At 34.1% G+C, this 18019-nt stretch overlaps 1 pseudogene; it reads left to right on the top strand.

Moving 5' to 3' along the window:
* Nucleotides 1–4922: 4922 nt before the first annotated feature.
* LOC120177557 lies at nucleotides 4923–17924 on the top strand (annotated as a pseudogene).
* The last annotated feature ends 95 nt before the right edge of the window (nucleotides 17925–18019 follow it).

Raw genomic sequence — 18019 nt, 5'->3', positions numbered from 1 at the left:
TAGCTACCACTATTGCTACCAGAGTGGGACTCTAGCTGCCAACTGAGCTTGTTCCATGTCTAGCCACATCGATTGTCACCGCCATCAAGCCTTGCCAAACAAATTTGTCAGATATCTTAATAAAACCCATAAAAATCAGGGGCATTAAAACCCAAATCATTACAAACAGTGATGGCATTATGTTAGGTTTCCTTTTATTTTTTTATTTATATATCTATAAAGATCGGGTATAAAATCCCGAGACAAAGCATGTAAATGAACTCTTTTTCCCACTAATTTTGGAAGTAATAAAAAAACCAAAAAATAAGGTAAAAAGCTTTTTTCCCTCATTTTCTCATTTTTCAAATACAATATATATTGACATCTCCATAGAAGAGCTTGCAGCTTGAGAAATAATGATCGCTTTGAAAAATGGTGCCTTGTATTTGCTCTCTTTTAGTTCCACTGCAACAAGCAAAGAGGGTAGTTGTAGTCACCATTTTCATCCATCGCCTTACATTACAGTATTATTATTTTATTATTATTATTATTATTATTATTATTATTATTATTATATATTATTATTATATTATTATTATTATTATTATTATTATTACAAACCCAAAATACCCAAACCAACCCCAAGCCCATTACCCAACAAACAAAACTGGGCCCAAACCAAACCCAAACCAAAGTCCAAACCCTAACGCTAACCCTAACACATCCTTATTAGCTACCACTGCCATTGTCAGAGTTAGGATTCTAGCCGCCTACTGAGCTTGTTCCACGTCTAGCCACACCGATTGTCGCTACCGTCAAGCCTAGCCAAACAAATTTGTCAGATATCTCAACAAAAACCAAAAAATCAGGGGTATTAAAAACCCAAAATCATTACAAAAAGTGATGGCATTATGTTAGGTTTCCTTTTGTATTTTTTTTATTTATATCTCTGTAAAGATCGGGTATAGAATCCTGATACAAAGCATGTAAATGGACTCTTTTTCCCACTAATTTTAGAAGCAATAAAAAACCAAAAAATAAGGTAAAAAGCTTTTTTTTCCCTCTTTTTCTCATTTTCGAATACATATATATATATATATATATATATATAAAAGGAAATCGAGTAGTTACTTGAAAGGAGAAATCGAAGGGACTTTTATCATCGTGGGGTCAGAGATAGGGAAACTGAAACATCTAGGAGAGTTTTGGGGTATTTAGGAGCCTTGTTGGGGGATTTAGATCCTAGATCTTAGTTTAGAAGGTTAAAAAAGGTGAGGGGTTGTTTTGGGTTTGGTTTAGGAATTCCAACTACCATGGGTGGTGGCCGAAGTCGCTGTCAAGCGGTGGCATAAGGGGCCAATGGGTCGTCGGCCGAGAGAGAAGGGAGAGTTGAGAGAGTTTGGAAAAAAATTGGGTTTTGGGTTTAAAATGAAAAAGAGAGTGTTTTATTAGTAGTTTATGGGTATTTGTGTTTAAATCCCAAGTTTAATCAATTTTTGCATTTGGTCACTTATGAGGACCTAATTTGTTATTTACCCTTTTTATGAGTGTTATGAATTATTGTTATATTTTTTAGTCCCCTCGTTTTAGCATTTTTTGCATTTTAGTCACCTATTGTGACATTTTCGTGCTTATTTAATTTTTATGGCTTGATTTTGTGATTTTACCTATTTGGATTATTAGTTGATAAAAAGAGAAAATTATGTTTTATTCACTCTAGTTTAAGTGTGTTTTTACACTTAGGTCACTGATTAATTTCAATTTTGCACTTTTGATTTTACATTTATTTCAATTTAGTCCTCATTTTAAAATTCACATACTTAGTTGAATTTGGTCCCTGTACTATGTTGCTGACTTTAATTTAGTCACCATATAATTATTTATTAATTAACATTAGTGTCAGTCAATATTTAATTTAGAATTTATATTTTATAATTATTAATTTTAATACATTTAAAATTTCATGCATGTTTATGTTTTCTTAATTTACTTTTATTTGTTCCTTAGATTTATTATGTTCTATATTACTCTTAGGTCAGGTTGTTTCCATATTAAATATTTGATTTAGATACTAGTTTTCACCTTAGTTTTAATTAGGGAACAATCCAATTTGAGTTTTCGCATAAAAATGTCTGATTGCTCGAGTTGGTTGTTTGAATCAATAATTTGTTAATTTATCACATTAATTTTTCAATCCTTAGCTTAACTTTAGTCCCTATGACTTTTTAGTTAGGTCTACTTTAGTTTAAATAATAGGGCTAGTTAGAGCCTTAAATCATAGGTTTAGTCCCTTAACTTTGGACTATCATTATCTTAGGTCCCAAAACTTTAAAGTTTTACATTTAGGTCTCTAGACTTTAGTTTCCTTGTACATTAGTCCTTAAACTTTTAATTACAATTTTTGAATTAACATAATTAAATATGTTATTTATTAGAATCTTCACTTCAGGTTAGATTGTTATCTGGGCCCTTAAATTTAAGGAGTAATTCGAGTTGGCCCTCGCCTAAATGCTCAAGGGACCATATCGATTATTCGATTTAATAATTGGTTAAAAATCAATTAAGATTAATATTAGAGCCTACGTTTTAGGTTTATGCCTCTAGTTTCTTTAATTTTCATAATTTGACACATTAAAATAGAAAAAAAACCTTAATCTACATTTAGTTTAATTAGGATTAATAATAAATTGTTTGATTGCATATTATTTCAATGTTCAGTTATTAAGGAGTCAATAGTATATCTCCCGCAAGTATGCTCAGGGGGTGACCACTGGTAATTCCCGAAATAGGTCGACATCCTTTTTAAAACTGCGACGTGATTTCTTAAAATCAAGGCAATGTTCGGTTATTGGGCATAATAGTTTATCTCTCGCATTCATGCTAAGGGTGAATGCTATGGCTTTAATAAACGAATACCCTTTTAACTTTGCACCCGTAATGATTTAAATTAGATAAAGTTTGAACTCAAAATTTTTATTTTAAATATAAGGTAATCAACTAGGTACCAATTTTTTGGTGCTGTGGGGGTGCTAATCCTTCCTCACGCGTAACTGACTCTCGAACCAATTTTCTGGTTTCGTAGATCCTAAACTTGGTATTTTGATAGAAATAAAATTTTATTAAAATCACTCGGTTTTATGGTATCCTGATCATACATTAAAATGATTGGTGGCGACTCCTCAAATTTCAAAATCTTTTCAAAGAAAAACCCTTAAGTCGGTACAATTTTTTCCCACCCAGGCGAAAAATGGTGTCGACAAATCAAAAATGTTAAAATAAACTTTCGTAATTTAGAGTTTTTTATTTTGCAAGAGATAGAATGAAAATTCATCTACTCCTACATAATTGTAACATAACCTCATGTGATAAAGTGCTAATGTAACTTTATATCGCGCCAATAAAATATTAATTTTTTACTAAAAATTTGCAAGCAATAGTAGTTTCATCAACTCCATACTTTAAAATAGATTGATGTATTATATCATTAATCAATTAATAATCTTATCTTCAAATTATTATTTTGATAAAGTAATACTAAAACATTCAGAGTTAGGGTGTTTAAAAATTTTGAAATATTCAAATAAACATTTTATTATACGTTAAAAGATAAGTTGATGATATATTTTTTTTTTTACGAGGGAAACTGAATTTATTTAATAGAAAAATAAAAAGGAATCAAAATTACATCATATTCAAAAAAGAAAATGAGAATAATAGTCACCAAAATACTCTCACATAAAATAAATTTATCAAACCTAAAGATATGTAAAGAAAAATGAAACATTCCAATGTGAATAACGTCCAACATCAAAAGAACTCAACATTAATCATAAAACTTCTTGTTTTTGGCTAACAAGAAACTTTACAAATTGATAAAATGGTGGTGAACGAACCAACCAATTTGGTAGACTGTTTTGCCATACAATTTTGATTATGCCAACAAACATTTTTTATCAAAAAGTTGATCTAACAATACGTGATCACCAACAAACCAATCAGAAAACAAATATTGTGAGGATTTTTGTACAAACACCAACATGACCGTAGAAGTATGCGAAAAACTTACCAAAAGTTATAAAGAACGTGCCACAAGAGCATAGGAAAGATGTGCGCAAAAGTAGAGAAAAGTATATTACAAGAACAAAGATTATTATTTAATATTAAAAAACTCAAGAAAAAAGATAAATAAATAAGTATAGTATGAAAAAAAAGAAGAAAAATAATAATTATCGGAAATTAATAATTAATAGTAAGATGATGTCATCACCGACTAAACAAAAATCAAGGAAAAAAAGAATACAAGTACAAAAATAGAGAATTTTTTGATATTATACTTAAACTAATATTATTTTATATAATAAGATAATTGTATTTATATATGGCTGATAACATGCCAAAACTAATTAGAAACCAAAGTTTTACACGTCTACCCTTCTCCGTTAATGGGATTTGGTACCTATGCTCTTACAAGAACCCAAAAATGCTTAGTTAAGTAAAAGAAATTCAAATTGTAGTTGAGATTGTGTTTTATTTGTTGTGACTGTGTTTTTCGATTCTTGTCTTTTAGGATTATGAATATAATTTATTATAACTATTGCGATAGTACAGTAATGATTTTGAATATACTCTTATTATATAAAGGCTATTATTTTAAAAAGGACCTTCTCTTTAGATCCATGTTAGTTTAAGTACATCTTCAAGATATTACAGATTTAGAAAGTTAATGCATGCCTTTCCATTAGGGTTTTCACTTACTACTAGACTAGTATATATATATATTTTGTTTTACAAAATTTCAGTATGGCAAGACATGGAGTCTTGTGATGCATTTATGATGGGTTATGGACCCCTCGTCTCTCTCTCTATGGTGTAATGCACAGCAAATTCACCATATATAAAACCTATGGCATTAGCCTTGTGCTTCATTGGGTCTGAATTCTGAAATGGCAGCAGCAAACTACTTTGAAAGCAAATGCTTCTTCTTCTTCTTGTTAGCTTCACTCGTTGTGGACGGCATTTTTGCTGCTGCTTCTGTACCGAAACAACAGCGATTGGATCGAATCTCATCACTTCCGGGACAACTTCCGGTGTCGTTTTCACAGTTCTCGGGCTACATTACGGTCGACAAGACCCACGGCCGGGCTCGCTTTTACTTTCTCATCGAAGCCACTTCGGTTGCTGAGAAGAATCCTCTGGTGCTTTGGCTCAATGGAGGTCAGACTCTTTCTATATCATCTGTTTCTGGATTTTACCATGTAGTACGAGCTTGCATGCACGATAATGGAGATTTTTAAAAGTCACAATGCCATGAATTGCACCACTTTAAGAGCAAATTAGAAAACTGAAACATCCCACATGCCTAGTGGGCCGAGTTGAGCTTGAGTAATAACTGAAACATCCTTAGTGAGCCGAGTTGAGCTTAAGTATTACTGAATACTGAATTTGAATAGTTTATCGTCTGTCTCATCTCATTTACCGATCTAGTGGGACCATCGTCTTTCTGTGTGTCTGTATCCTCTTTTAGGGTTCTTTATTCCTTCTACAAACTGAATAAACTCCATCATATTTCCCTCAAGCAAAAAAGCACTTTGTTTATCCGATTTGTTTGTATCTGGTAGTCTTGTTTCTCAAGGCAAAAGAGAAACCCCAAAAAGCTACTACAAAAGTGAAGTAACTTTTTCCCAGTAGGAATCGTCCAAAATTCCCATCCCAAGCCTTCTGCTGCAAAATGCACCCCTCCACCTTTCTTTATCTTTGTCTTTGAGTTGACTTGAGAGAGAAGGCAGCCATGGAAACTAGAGAAAAAAAGAAGCTTTGCCTCAAATGCTACAGTTCCGTTTTGTTTCTTTGAAGCACGAGCATTTCTGTGAACATGGTGGTGGTGATGATGTGGGTTGCACGAGCTGTTCTGACCCAGAAATGGAGGAAGAATTCAACTACTATTAAACTGGATTAACTCCCTCAAGTCTTTAAAACAATGTCTCAGATTCTAAATTAACCCTAAAACACTCTAATCTATTTAAGTAGTACCTTATATTTTAAACGTATTAAAATATGTGGATCAAATTGTAAATTTGGGGGATGTTTAGTGAAAATAATAATAAAATGGGTCCCTATCTGGCATATTAATAACAGAAGCTGACATCTGAGAAGAAAACTGTCAGCTTAGATATTTTATTAAGAGCAAAGAAGGTAGGCGTTCCTTCTCATATTGCTCCAGTGAAACCATTAAATGTTATATACGTAATTTATACATATAGTAGTCACAATCTTACCTACTGGTTAAGGGTAAACCGAGACTTTGAATGTAGTTCAAGGAAGGAAAAATAACTGTGATTAGATACAAATTCTGGGGTAATAATGGCCATTTCATGTCCTTGAGAGCCCCAAGTTTCTGCAGTATTTGCTCCACAATGCACACAAAGGTTGGCCCTACTGCAAGTGGTTTAGCTTAGCTTAGCTTAGCTAGCTGGACCACTCTTTGATGTTGCTTTGCTTTCTTGCTTGAAATCATGCATTTTTTAACCATTGGAACCTCTCATTTCAAAGGTCACATCTCTTCCAGGTTCATCAAGAACTTGTCCCGGTGCTCAAAGTTCATGTATTTTGAAAGTACAAAGTAAAACAGTTGTTGTGAATAAGAAATTGTGGATTTTATTTGATGATTTTGAACATGTCCTTGGCTCACTGTGCACAGGACCTGGTTGTTCATCTGTTGCATATGGAGCGTCAGAGGAAATCGGACCATTTCGGATTAATAAGACTGGTTCATCCCTTTATCTTAACAAATATTCATGGAACACAGATAATAATCCAATGTTTATAACTCGTTTAATCTCCGGTATCCGAACTCGACATGCATTCATCATGTGTTTTCATGCTTGTACTTCGTATCTATGTCCGAATATGATAGAGGTATCAAGTTATAGTCAATTCATCAAAAAATTCTTGTTCTTCATTGTGGCGTTTTGAATAAAAATGCCACTATAGAGTAGTACTTTAGTGGCGTTTTTAGACAAACGAAGTAATAGGTTCATCTATAGTGGCGTTTCTCAACAAACACCGTTAAAGAGTATTACTTTAGCGGCATTTATATAAAAATGCCGCAATAAGGTTTATCTATAGTGGCATTTTTCAACAAACGCCGCAACATAGTTGTACCTTAGCGGAGTTTTTATAAAAACGCCGCTATATACTCATATGTTAGTGTCATTTTTATACAAAGTCGATATATACTCGTACTTTAGTGGTTTTTTATAAAAAGTGTCGCTATAGACTCGTACTTTAGCGGTGTTTTTAAACACAAACGCCGCTAAAGTTTAAAATTTACCGCACCCGTTTTCATGTTTTCCCCTTCACCTATTTTTTTCATTCCCGCTCCCTCCCTCCCTTTCTGAAAAATCAAAATGTTTAGTGGCGTTTGTATGAAAACGCCGCGAAAGACTCTTACTTTAGTGGCGTTTTTATGCAAACATCGCTATAGACTCGTACTTTAGTGGCGTTTTTGTTAAAATGCCGCAATAGTCATGTACTTTAGTGGCATTTTTTTGCAATAAAGGCCCCAATAGTCATGTACATTAGCGGCGTTTTTATTATAAACGCAGCGATTGTCCAATCCTTTAAGCCATCGAGTTCCAAATCCCTAATTGTTTCATTCACAATTTCCTAACCATCACAGTGAAGTCACCCCCGGGAAACCATCATCAGAAGCGCAACATTAAGCCGCCGTCGCCAGTTTCCGGTCAACAAAAGGTATATATCTCTTCTCCTTCGCACTCTGCCATTTTCGTTATCGAAAACCATCCATTTGGATGAAAAGCTGCATGTGATTTACTTGCCGATGAATCAGTTTAGCTCAATGGTAATTCGGGTAAATGAGAGATGATGGTTATTTTGGTGTTTTTCCGGGGGAATTTGGGGGTTCTTGATGATTTTAGGTGTTAGATTGTGGTGTCAATGGTGGACGAATTTTCTAGTGTCATCAACGGTTGAAAAGGGTCACCGAGAGACGAGTCAGGGTATATTGTAGGAGAGGGTTTGTGAAGTATACGAGTTAATACACTTGGATTTTATGATGGGAAGAACTGTTTAGTCATGCACCATTTGAAGTTACAAAATTTGTTTCATGTCAGGTTGGAGCTTCAATATGCATTATATTTGGCCTCAATAATGCCTGAATCAGTAACAAAATAGTTCCAAAATTGTATTCCTTTTAGTCCAATTTAGTTTTTTTATGTGTTTTTGATGCAGGGGATCCGAGACAGATGATGCTGAGCTGTCAGATTGCACCTTGATGGCGCTGAGATACCATGAATTGGCAGATCAGCGCAAAGGCGAGAATTGATTGTGACATGTTCCTCATTGGGATCGTTTTGAGTATGTTTCAGTCTTTTGGCCATAACTTTGGCTACAGGTGTCAGAATCGCGCATAAGACCCCAATCCGGAAAACTCTTTTCGACGCGCACGCTCTCCACATCGAGCTACGCTCCGTGTGGCCTTTTTTCAACCTCAAATTCTGCTGTTTTCCCCTCCGAATCACTAGAATTAGATATTTTTTACTATTTATAGTAATATTTCGATTGTCAATTAGGAAATCAATTTAAATCCGATTTAGGCCGGATTTTTTGAAGATTGCTTATTTTATTTCGAATTTCAATTTAGAGTGATTTTCGAGATTTTGCTATTTTTTGGCAAAATTCGAATAAAGACGATTTTTGACTATAACAGTCCAGCTTGTGGACTGATTTTGGCATTGTTTGATTTGATAATATTTTATTAAACCCTAGAGACTTTTTTTTCTCTGGATTTTTTTTGGGCGAATTTTCTCTTGTGAATCATCTGTTAGAGCGCTTGCAGTATAATCACTATTCTGTCTGGCGTCAGTTTTTCTCTGTGCGAATATAGATGCGAGAATATAACTGATATTACACATTCATTGACAATGCAGTTCCTATTTTCTTCTTTTCTGTCGGCTAAAACATTTACTTGACGTATCTAGCTTAAATAAGACCCAACCTTTGGTTTCAGCAACCATAACTTTCAAGACCCCCATTGTCTCAAGCAACCAGACTTTTATGTATGATTGAATGAGCTACGAAATGCTCTTTGTGAGACCCCAATTGCCTTTGTTTTTCCTTTGAGAAAAGGTTTTTTCTGTTCATCGCAGCTCAATAGAAGAGTCATTATGGTATTTATCTGTTTATGTGCTATTCAAAAAATTAATAGAAGAGTCATTATGGTCTTTCTCTGTTTATGTGTCCCTCGTACGGAGTTTCATTTTTCTATTTCTAATTTGTTAAAACTCTTCTGCAAAACATGCGAGTAACATATGCTAAGATGAGAAGGAAAAATTAGCTAAATGCCAAATATTTACACAAGTACTGTAATTTGACTTTTTATTAGTTTCTCCTAGACCGTAACCAGAGCCTTCCGGATTGAACGCGCCTCATATTTCTTACTTGTCCTCCTGTTGATGAACAAATGAGTTATTCCGGACTTATTCTGAATCGTGTATCCAGCTCTGACAGGAATTGGATATCAAGGTGGTTGATCTTTTCACTGCTGTTCAACAAAGAGTCATTTGGAAAACCGATTGCTTCACGTAAGTTTCCTGTCTACAATTTAATCTTATCTTTTTTTTCTGATGCAATTACATTTTCGAAGTTCATTGGCTCTATTTGTAAATCATCATCCATGTGCGTTTATTTTCCGTGCAGCAATTTTCCCTTCCTGCCAACTACTTTAGGGAACCATTATCTTTTGGTAGGGCAGTTTATTGAAATACATGTGTTCTATAGTTCTGAAAATTCGGTTTTTCCTTGTTAACACAAAAAACATTATTCCGTTTGGTCCAAAGAAGAACGAGAGAGTGAAAAATGAAGCTAACATTTTTTTACGTACATGGATTTCATAGTTGGATGATTAAGCTTTATTGTACAGTTCTTATAATGGAGATAAAAAAAATTTTAAATAATATAATTTATTCACTCAACACTTCGAGCGTATGTTCACTGTGCTAGAAAAAGAGCAACCATAAATAAGACAAATGTGAGGCAGACAAAAATGATATTTTATTAATTTTTTAATTCACTAGTTTTAGTTCTGACCGAGCAAGCAAGTCACAAACAATTTCTGCAAAAGCATGAAGATTACCGAGAGCATTTATTTGTACTGCAACGCAATTAGCGTGTTTTTTTCATTTCCAATTTATTAATAATATAAATTGTGAAATTAAATGTAATGCTTCTGTTTAGGTTCTAACTTTATGTATAATATTACCAATTAACATTTGAAATTGGAACTGCAGAAATACGAAATGGATAAGAGTTGGATGGATTTCTCAAGGATAATAGATGAATATCGAAATAGAGCCGAAAATTTTTTAACTTTAGCTTTTCTGAATGCAAGCCAAGAGAATATGATTTTGTGCCCTTGTAAGAAGTGTGCTAACATTAATTGGCACATTCGTGAAGTTGTGTATGAGCATCTAGATGTTTTTGGATTTGTTCCAGGTATAGAAAATGGATATTTCATGGAGAGTTTATATCAGGTAGATCTTCTTCCACGAGTTATTCTACTTATCATACTACTTCTCACCATCGAACTGTTAGAGAAGATGACATGGAAGGGATGTTACAAGATGCATTTAATATGCACAATCATCATCAATCTGTTACAGAAAATGAATGTGACAATGATGTTAATGATTTCATTGAGATAGGAAGAAGTGGATGTGTTGAAGAGCCAAATGGAGAAGCGGCAAAGTTTTACAAGTTGCTCAATGAAATGAATGAAAAATTTTATGAGGGGTCAAAATATTCAAAGCTATCATTCTGCATTCGTCTTTCCACTTAAAATGCTCGGGAGGGTGGACTAGTAACTCCTTTACGCAATTGTTGGAGTTACTAGGAGAAGTGTTTCCTTTTGCAAAATCTCTCAATCATGCAAAGATATGAAGAAAATGATAAAAGATTTGGGTCTTGGATATGACAAAATTCATAGTTGTCCAGATGATTGTATGTTGTATTGGAGTGATCGAAAAAATCAGGAGTCTTGTCATATATGCGGAAAATCTCGATGGATGACTAGGGATGCAGAAAATGTGAGTGAGGATGAAGCTCAAGCACGATCAAGAAAGAAATCGGTAAAGATTTTGCGATATTTTACTCTCATACCTAGGCTACAAGATTGTTTATGTCCTCCAAGACTGCTTAGTCTATGAGGTGGCATCATGATGGAAGAACCGATGATGGATTATTACGGCATCCTGCGGATCTTTAGCTTGGAAGTCATTTGACAACAAGTATCTTGCGAGAGATCCTCAAATGTCAGGCTCGATCTTGCAACTGATGGATTTAATCCTTTCAAAATCATGAGAACTTCGTATAGTGCTTGGCCTGTTATACTTGTTTCATACAATTTGCCTCCGTGGATTTGCATGAAACAATCATCTTTTATCTTATCCATGATAATCCCTGGCAAGAAAGGTCCCGGAAATGATATTAATATTTATATGCAGCCGCTTATTGAAGAGTTGAAAAAGTTATGGGAATGGGTCGAAACATATGATATGTTGAAGAATGAGAACTTTAATTTACACGCTACTTTATTATGGACAATTAATGATTTTACTGCGTATGTAAATTTATCTGGTTGGAGTATCAAATGTCGTTATGCTTGTCCTTGTTGTGCTGCACAAACATGTTCCAAGTGGTTGTTTAATGGAAAGAAGTTCTCTTATATGGGATATCGTCGGTGGTTAGCTGATAATCATATATTTAGAAGTTAAAAGAATATGTTTGATGGTGATGAAGAGTTTCAAAAATTTCCTTACCAAACAAATGGTCTGATATATTCTCAATGTTGAAACATATAAATTTTACTTATGGAAAGATTAATCAACCAACGAATATACAATCAAGGAAAAAGACAAAGCAGGTGAATGAAGAAGTGGATGTTGACCAACAGAGTGATGATGAGTCTGATGAAGAGGATGATCCAAATGAGGTAGACTTGTGGAAAAAGAGGAGTATATTCTTCGAGTTACCTTATTTGAAGAATCAGATTTTGAGACATAATCTTGATGTAATGCATATTGAGAATATTATCGGGACCATTCTGAATGATGGCAAAAAATCTAAAGATAATCTCAAGAGTCGACTTGACTTAGTCGACATGGGAATTCGGCATGATCTTCATCCGCAATTACATCCTAATGGGAATACGATGTTGAAGGATTTAAAGGTCCCAGATGGGTATGCATCAAATATATCTCGATGTGTCAGTGTCAAAGATCGAAGACTTTATTCTTTAAAGTCACATGATTATCACATATTAATGTAAGATTTACTGCCAGTAGTTGTACGCGGTTGCATATCGAGTAAGATGACGTCTTGTATCATTGAACTTTCTAATATAATGAAAGCCATATGTGGTTGAAGAACTTGATAAACTACAAGATCGAACCGCCTTGACTTTATGCAACTTGGAGAAGATATTTCCGCCTTCATTCTTCACAATTATGGTGCATCTGCTAATTTATCTTCCTCACGAAGCAAGAGTTGGTGGACCAGTTTTCTATCGATGGATGTACCCTATAGAGAGGTGTTAATTGAATTATATGTTTCAAATGACTGGTAATTATACCTTTAAATAAAACGTATTTACATATATAATGTTTAGTGTATAGGTTCTTATGCAAGTTGAAGTCTTACAGTCGTAATAAGCGTTATCCGGAAGGATCAATTGCTGAAGGGTATTTGGCAGAGGAATGTATGAAATTTTGCTCTAGATATTTGGAAGATGTTGAAACAAGATGGAATAGACCAAATAGAAATGATATGTTCAGTAATAATGACTTACCTCAAATTATTTGTTTGGAAGTTATGGTGAACCACTAGGGAAAGTTGAAATTGCACACTTAGATGATATGTCTTGGGTACAAGCACACTGATATGTTCTTTTCCATCATATTAATGAAATTTCTTAATCTTTATATTTCTCATTCTTTAACGACATAATATAATTTATAGTGGGTTTAAATAAGTCTTGAGATCTCGTGCACGCTCCCGAAGATTACATCAGTGAGAGATGCATAAGTTATTCACAAAAACTTTTCATGAATATTTAGGCCAGACGGTAAGCAACTAAATAATTCCACATAGTTATAAATAATATATGTATTTCTTTTTATATCAAAATCAATGCAAATTAATTCACCATTCATGTGTAATAGGTTTGGAGTGGGAGAGAAGTTAGTGAAGATGTTAAATGTATTTCTCAAGGTCCGAATAGAATAGTTAAAAGATATATTGCCTTCCTCATTAATGGGTTCAGGTTCCACACGAAATCTCGTGAAAGATTAAGGAGGACACAAAATTGTGGAGTCATAGTTGCTTCTTCAACTACAAGTTATGTTAGTGTTAGGGACAATAATCTTTTGGAGTGAGATGTTGATTATTATAGAATTCTTACAGATATTATTGAGTTAGATTATTATGGAAAACGAAAGGTTGTGTTGTTTCGGTATGACTGTGTTGATGTAAACAATACTCGAGGCATAAAAAGATATAAATTCGATTTTACAATGGTGAATTTCTCTCGATTAATTCACACTGGTCAACGATTGATGGATGAGCCATATGTATTTTCTTCTCAAGTGAAACAGGTTTTTTACTGTCATGATCCAATGGATGACGGTTGGTATGTTGTGCTCCGTAATACCCCCAGAGACTTGATAGACATCGGGGATGGAAGTAGAGACTATATTGAAACAAGATTAGAATCTTTACCTTTTGTAGTTCAAAACTTAGATGAAACTATCACTAATACAACACAATTTCAATGGGTTCAGGAGGGCATTGATGAAGATATTTATGACAACTGATATGACATATGAATGTCGTAAGATTTTATATCTTAATTTATTTATTTTATAATGTTATAACTTTTAATATGTTGTCATTCAATATATTCATTAATTAAATCATTTTCTTACTCAAAATGTTGTTTGTTTATTACAGATATCATGCCGAAGAGAAAAATAAGTTATTTGTGAATTGTTTGAGCTTCTGAAGAGTATGAACAAACAAATAATGAGGAGTCGAATGTTGTTTACTCTTTGGAAGATCCTATTACGTTTGAAGAAGGTGTAGAAATTCAAGGTAATGTTCGACACTTTATTTAATTGTTTGTTCATTTTGAAAACTTATATTTAATAATTTCTTATATAATTAAAAATGTTGGAACACGCAAGACTAGAGGACATACAACGTTGAAGGAATTATACCAACTTCCATCTGGGCATCGTGTCAAAGTTTCAAGAAACGATGTCGGTCAACCTATTGGCCCAGAAGCACGTCTTCTATTCGGTTACTTAGGCATAGTTGCACGTAATGTTAATCTTTTACTGATCAATTATGGGTCATGGCGTGAAATGCCTAAGAGTAACAAAAATCAGGCTTTGGATTTTGTTAAGGTAATAATGTCATTATAATAGATAATCTATAACAATTCAATAGTAATTTATACTTACTTTGAACACTTATTTGATGTGTAGGAGAATTTTTTCTTTAGAGGTCTCTGACGATTATTTGAAGCAAGCATTAGGGAAGAGATGGAGAGACCACAAGAGTTCATTAAAAAAAGAAATACTTCAAGAATGATCTCAGCCTTGAAGAGAAGCTACAAATTGTCCCACCTGGAATGCTCAGGTATCAATGGGAAGATACAGTTAGATTTTGGAGTTCACAAAAAGGATAAGTATAATGTATTTTTCAAAAATAATTTTAACGAATTATAATATTGACTTTATAAGTGGTTGTTTGAAATTGTAGGACCGAGAGCATGTTGGTGTTGCTAGCAGGCAACAAAAAAAGTTTACTCACACGGCTGGATCAAAGAGCTTTTCTTGTATAGCTAATGACAAGGTATTATAGATTATTCGCATAGTTATTTGTATTCCATGTACAAACTAACTCAAATTAATTATATTATGGTACACTGTTGGAAAATACATCTGGTTCTAAAGCTGGACGAATCAAATTCTTCGACATGACACAACAAAAAAGGATGACACTCCTATGACTGCTGAAGCTGTAGAAATTATGGTACATTTATTGGATAGAGGATTTGAATTATGTTTTATTTATATATGTAGTATGACATTCTTCTTTTTAAATAATTATTTACTTTTTATTAGGAAAAATTGAGGGATAAAAGGGCAGAGTATGAAGCTACGGCTTCAAGTCATGGTCTTGTTAATGTGGATGACATCGAAAATCAAGTTATTAATGACGTTTTGGGTCCTGAAAGATATGGTCGGTTCACTATCAAGGATCATTCGTTACTCCACCAAATATTTTAGATCCATTCATCTAAGTATATGTCAGCATAATCTCAGTCTTCCCAATTAGAAGTTAGTCGTTTAAAACAACAGTTTGCTGAAATGGATCAAAAAAATGGCTAACATGAAAGTCGAGAATGAGCGAGGAAAACAGAGAGTGAAGCACATATCAGCAGAAATATAAAGAATTTGAAAATGGACTAGAAGCTATGATGCAGATATACAAAAAACACAACCTCAGAGTCCACCATCTTAGGTCTTATTTATGTTATATGTTTTGTTAATACTAAACAATGTTTAACTACATTACCTATTACGTTAATGTAAACTTTTATTTACTATAATGGATTTGAAGTTGGTTGTGATGGAAAGAGTTTGTTGTTATAGATGTCATGTTTGTTGGATAATGGAACAGGTTGAAAATGTAATTTGGGGTAACCAAAGAACGAAAATCAATTGTTGTCAATTCTGTGTTCATTAGCGGCATTTGTATAAAAAACGCCGCTAAATAACACAGACAATACCGGAGTTTACATAAAAATGCCACAAAAAATTAGATATTTGCGACGTTTGTATCAAAAAACACCGCTATATACCTGACCTTTTACGTCGTTTGTTAAAAAACGCCGCTATAGATTTAGACTTTTGCGGCGTTTGTATCTAGAAAACGCCGCTATATCTTGACCTTTTGCGGTGTTTGTTAAAAACACCGCTATAGATATCGACCTTTTGCGGCGTTTGTTCAAAAAACGCCGCTATATCTCTTCACCTATTGCGGCGTGTTTTGTTCTCAAACGCCACGAACTTTAGCGGCGTTGGTTTGCCCGGCACTTCTTACGGCTTTTTTCTATCAACGGAAGTTGTTTTAGCGGCGCTTAAAAACCGCTATAGGTCTAAAAACGCCGCTAAACCTCTATTTTGTTGTAATTGTTTGCAGAAGCAAACATTTTGTTCCTCGAATCACTTGCTGGATTTGGATTCTCCTATACAAATACGAGCTCGAATCTTAAAGAATCCGGAGACAATCGGACAGGTGATTAAACAGTTTCGATATTGCACCCTACTGGCCTTCTCGAGATCTTATAATATATTCATCACTCAGGATCCCTTATATCTCATCAATGGATGATTTTACAAGCATCGGGAATTTTACATCACTGGAGAAAGTTATGCAGGTAAGTAATGGTCCCGGTGCCGTTTCTCAGTCGGAAATTTTGTTAGACTTACAACAAGTTTCTATCAATGTTTGTACAGGGCATTATGTTCCCCAGTTAGCCAAGAAAATCCATTATTATAACAAAGCTCACTGGAATTCAATCATCAATCTTAGAGGATTTATGGTAAGTAAACCAGACATGTACATAACTTACCAGAAGCAATCAACCAAAAAGCTTAAAAATTGTTTGATCAACACAGGTAGGAAATGCTGTGACAGATAATTACTATGACAGTATTGGAACTGTTACATACTGCTGGAGCCATTCAATGATTTCAGATAAAACATACAAATCCATCATGAAAGACTGCACTTTCACAGAAGAGAAAAGCTCTGCAAGATGTGATGTTGCTGTAAGTTATGCCATTAACCAGAGTTCGGTGACATTGATCAGTACAGCATTTATACTCCTTGTTTGGCGTTGAACGGTTCATGACAACATATAAGGCTAAAAAAACTCTCCTGCATCGAAGGGTTTCGGGTTATGATACGTGTACTGAGAACTATGCCGAGAGATACTATAATTGGCCGGACGTGCAGAAGGCTATGCATGCAAATACTACTGGAATTCCTTATAATGGACTGCTTGTATTTTCCCAAGTACTTCAGTTTATCATTTAACTTGAACTGCTTGTTGAAATGGTTTTTTGTCATTGGACAGTGATGTTCTTATCAAAAAATGGAAAGATTCTGAAAATTCAATGCTATCAAATAAAAAGAGCTGATTGCAGCAGGCCTAAGAATATGGGTTTTCAGGTGAGTTTTTCTTGGAACAAGTAGAATCATATGAATGATAAGTCTTTTGTTTGCCGTTAGAGGTGTAAAGGAACATGTTCACGAATATATAACGAACATATTCGCAAACGTTATATAAACCAAACACGAACACCTTAATAAATAAACAAACGAAGACGATATTGAAAATTTAAACGTACATAAATCGAATATAAACACCTTCAAAAATTTCCAATACCAATATGCATGATTTTTAATCTGTTGTTGCAGTGGAGAGACAGATTCAGTTGTACCAGTGACAGCCACCAGGTTTTCCCTTAGCCATCTCAATCTGCACATCAAAACTCCATGGTATCCATGGTATTCTGGCAATCCGGTATTCAAATCCCAAAATTTTTTTCCTCTTCAAAAAAATTCCGATTTTGAGTCTCTAAAAATGTGGTTTTAGGTTGGAGGATGGACTTAAGTTTATGAAGGGTTAGCCTTTGCAATAGTGAGAGGAGCTGGCCATGAAGTTCCATTGTCTCAACCCAGGAGAGCTTCCATTCTTTTCAGGTCCTTCTTGAAAGGGGGAAAATTGTCTAAATGAATTTCTTTACAGCTACCATTTAATTAGTGTGTGATTCGAGTTTAGAAATGATTCATTAGTTAGGATTCAGCCGACAATATTGAGCGCAAGCTCTTAAAATGTTCTGCATTTCACCATGAACAATGAGAAAATATTCTGCAATGTTTGGTTTCCTAG

This window comes from Hibiscus syriacus, unplaced genomic scaffold, assembly GCF_006381635.1.
Source record: "Hibiscus syriacus cultivar Baekdansim isolate YM2019G1 unplaced genomic scaffold, ASM638163v2 tig00112293_pilon, whole genome shotgun sequence".
NCBI classification, from domain to species: Eukaryota; Viridiplantae; Streptophyta; class Magnoliopsida; order Malvales; family Malvaceae; genus Hibiscus; species Hibiscus syriacus.
The sequence above is the reverse complement of the archived record's forward strand: the minus strand, read 5'-3'. Positions and strand labels throughout refer to the sequence as shown.